Raw genomic sequence first — 4442 nt, 5'->3', positions numbered from 1 at the left:
TGATAGTGAATCTCCTATTAGGGTTCTCCTCCTGGAGCTCCACATGACCAAACTAAGATACTCTGGTTATCACAAACGGTCCGGACCACTGGGACTTCAGCTTTCCAGGTAAGAGCTTGAGCCTTGAGTTGAACAATAAGACTTTCTGGCCTGGCTCAAATGCTCTAGTGACTATTTTCTTGTCATGCCACATCTTTGTCTTCTCTTTATAGAGCTTGACATTCTCAAAAGCTGAATTTCTAAATTCATCAAGCTCATTCAGTTGAAGGAGCCTCCTATCTCTTGCAGCCTTGGCGTCAAAGTTTAGGAACTTTGTTGCTGAATATGCTCTATGCTGCTACTCAACTGGCAAATGACAGGTTTTGCCATAGACCAATTGATATTGGGACATGCCAATAGGAGTCTTGAATGCCGTCCGGTATGCGTAGAGAGCATCATCAAGCTTCCAAGCCCAATCTTTCCTTGAAGTACTAACGGTCTTTTCTAGAATCCTCTTGAGTTCTCTGTTAGAGACCTCAACCTGTCCACTTGTGTGAGGGTGATAAGGGGTTGTTGATGACATGTCACCATGTCATGTTTTTCTATGCTTTTTCATACAAGAAATTAATGATTTGTGCTTAAATATTGAATGCTTTTGTACTTAATTGGTATATTTTTTTGATCTTTTGATTTTATAAATCATGTAGGAAATAAGAAGAAAAAGAAGCAAAGAAGCACAAAATAAGCTAAAAAGGAGAAAAAAAAGAGCTTTGGGGAACACTTTGGAGCTTTAGGCCACGCTTTTAAAAGCGTGGCCCATGACCAAATAAAAGGAAAACAGGCAATCAGCATACAAAGCTCAGCTCTCCAAGTGAGCTGAGCATTACCCTGATGCAAAGATGAGCTTGGAAGCAAAATTTTCGCTAAGTTAAAATCTGGGCGCTCACAGCATGACCATGCCTCCTTCAAAGGGCTATAACTTGAGCTATAGATGTCCGATTGATGTGCTTCCAGTTGCCTTGGAAAGCTGACATTCAGAGCTTTCCAACGATGTATGGCAATCCATATTTAGCATGAAATTGAGGCACGAACGAAATGCATCTTTAAGGGCTAAAAATAAGCAAAAATAGACCAAAGTGCAACCACCAAGATTCGAAGAGGGAGCCTCACTCCAAGGCAAAGAGGCGCTTCTAATAGCGCCTCACTTAGAGAGCGTTGTGCTCACTTGGAGAGCTTTGTCGTGTTTTTCTTCATGAAAAATCAAGGAAAATTGCTCCCCAAATGCTTTCACCAAGGCTTGAACTTGGGACCTCCCCTTGGAAGCTCCAATGCTCAGCTCACTTGGAGAGCTGAGCGCTACTCATGGTGCATCCCCAAACTAAGCCCATTATCATCACTCAAAGGCACAAGGATCAACTAGATTAGGATTTTCATTTTAATTGTAATTTGTTTTAATTTCATTTTCATTCTCACTTTGTAAAGCCTATATAAGGCATCATTTTCATCTTTGTAGGAAGAGCTCGATTAGAAAAGAGGCTAGCTCCAATAGGGAGTTTTGCACTCTTTAGTTTTCATTTTGCTTTCTTTCTTAGTTTTCTTGTCTGTTTTGAAATTTTGGATTGAGATTGGAAGAAATTCTGTTTTCATTCTCCATCTGCAACGTCTCTTGTTCTTCTTCTACAATTTACTTTTCCATTTTCATTTTGCAATTGTTCCTGCTGGATCAAGGAAGGTTTTGAGATCTAGACTTGTTTTCTAGTCTCTTCCACTCCTGAGATCTTCAACATCCTTTTAAATTGCTGTAAACTAAGCATTGCTTTCTGTCTTTACAATTCTTCAAGGCATTTTACTCTTCTGTTTAGATCTGTTGCATGATTTTGCATCTTTTACTTCTCTGTTTGATTGCTATTTACACTTTTCTGTTGAATTTTAATTTCCAGCACCCATTCCCCTTTATATTTCATGCAATTTACATTTCTTGTCATTTAAGATTCTTGCAATTTACATTTCTTGCAATTTAAGTTTCAGCTATTTTACTTTCTTGTTCTTTAAGTTTCTGCACATTTACTTTCTGCAATTTATAATTCCTTGTCATTTACATTCTGTTGCTTCAAGTCTCACCCAATTTCACTTAAATGTTAGCTTGACTAAACCAATCACCCACTAAAGTTGCTTGATCCATCAATCCCTGTGGGATCGACCTCACTCTAAGTGAGTTTTACTACTTGATGCGACCCGGTACACTTGCCGGTGAATTTTAGGTGTTTTGGAAAATTCGTTTTTCCACAAAAAACACCATCAAGTTTTTGGTGCCGTTGCCGGGGATTGATTAGATCAACAATGATTAAGTGGGTGAGAAGTCTAGATCAAGCATTTTCTTTATTTTTGTTTTCTATTTTAGATTGAAACCAAGGTGTTTGAGTTTTTGCCTCACTAAGAAATTCTCATTTCTGATATGAGTAATTTCAATTTTCCTTGGTGTTGTGTTTTCCAAAATTCAAATGGAGTTCAACTCATCTTATGATCAAACAAATTTTATGGGATATTGCCCACCATCACCAATCTCTAATGGTGGCTGGGAATATCACCAAGAAAATATAAATTCTAAGCACTCCAATCCATGGAGAATTGCTTCAGAAACACAAGATGAGAAAGAAAATCATATGGAATATTTCCTTCCACCACAAAATGATTCAAGTCATTATTCCAATGGTGGCTGGGAGTGTTTCCAAGAAACTGCAAATCCTGAGCAGTCAACTCACATGAGAAATTGTCCAACCTCACCTCCCACTTCTACATTTGAAAATTCTTCATCACCTAAATATGCCTCAACACAAACCTCCACAAGCCAAAGACTCTCAAAACTTGAGTCCATGTTCAACAGGATGGTGGAGGAAGAGCAACAATCCCGGAGAGAACTAGAAATAATTTCTCAGGAGACGGATGAGCAATTGGAGGACACAGAGAAACACTTAGAACTACGAAGCAAGGAAAAAGAAGACCAATTGATGGATGTGAAGGATAAAGTGGAAGAGCAAGATGAGGAGGCTACTGCATCAAGTGAACTTTCAATGAAGAATGAGGTGGTTGAAAATGAAACTGCACTTGAGGTGACAAAGGAACCTGAACATTCACAACCCTCACAAACTTCCCTCGAATCTGTGATCGAAAAATATGAAGAGGAGATGAAAAAATCTTGGGAAGAACAACAAACCTCCTCCATAAAAGAACTATTAAGTCAAATGTTGAGTGCAAAGAAAGGAGTGGAGGAACAAAAAAGTGAGGAAGTCATTCAAGAAAATTCACACTCAAGTGGGGCAGAGAAGTACATGAAGGAAGAGCTCATTGAGCCACCAATTCAAAAGGCTCAAGATGAAGACAAAACTCCAATAATCACACTGCAACCAAGACTTGGATTCAAGGAAGTGAAGGCAATTAACAAAAGCACCAAGAAGAGGATTGTGACTAAGCTACCAAGGACAACATTCAAGAGGAAGTCAACCACAAGCAATCCAACCCCTGGACCAATAGCAAGCAAGCTCAATCAAGCCATGTACAAAAGAAAGCTTGCTGAGAGGAAACCAAGACACGGGGGAATAGCTGAATCTTCTCCCCCATTGAGGTCATTCCTCTTAACAAATTGGAAGAAGAGGAAGAAAGTGAAGAATAGGTAGACCGTAGGTACATTTCTTTCTTTGCTTTGTTTAAATTCAATAAATTGGCATATGGTTACATTCTAAGTTTGGTGTTGCCCTGCAATAATTTGTTTTCAATCTTTTTGGATGATTGCATCAAATTGAAAATGAAAGTGACACACCAAGATTCTAAGTTTGGTGTGCCACTTATTTTTCTATGCAATTTATTCAAGCAACACTACTTGTTTGCATAATCATAATGCCTCTGCGATTTTATTTTTCTCTTTTGGTTTAACATTTTAATTCCTCTTTATCTTATTCATTTACGTGTTCTTAATGCTTTCTTTTATTAACTGTGTTTGTTAATACATCACCAAAAGAGATTTATTCATGACAAGATTCTTGGCTTGGTAATTGTATTTAAGATACAACAGTTTCATTTAGTCTTATTTCAAATAAAATGGACATATGATTGCATTCTAAGTTTGGTGTTGCTATGCAACAAAATTTGGTTCCAATTCTTACAAGATACTTGCATTAATTCTAAGCGAAAGTGTCACACTAAGTTTGGTGTGCCACTTATCTTTTATGCCATGTATCGTGCACACCTTCTTATATATGCAATCAAAATGTCTCTGTCTCTTGTGCCTTGATTATTATCTTTAAATTTGCTTGCTTAGAACACATGTACTGCTAACATTTCATTGTGTAAGACATTCATGATCCATCTTAGCCCCATAGCCATTGTTCCAATTATTGCTTGAGGATGAGCAAGCATTCTGAGTTTGGCAAGGAAAAGAGGAAGAATAGAGGAAAAAGGACAACAAT

This window comes from Arachis ipaensis, chromosome B05 (genome assembly GCF_000816755.2).
Source record: "Arachis ipaensis cultivar K30076 chromosome B05, Araip1.1, whole genome shotgun sequence".
In the NCBI taxonomy this organism is placed as follows: domain Eukaryota; kingdom Viridiplantae; phylum Streptophyta; class Magnoliopsida; order Fabales; family Fabaceae; genus Arachis; species Arachis ipaensis.
The sequence above is the reverse complement of the archived record's forward strand: the minus strand, read 5'-3'. Positions refer to the sequence as shown.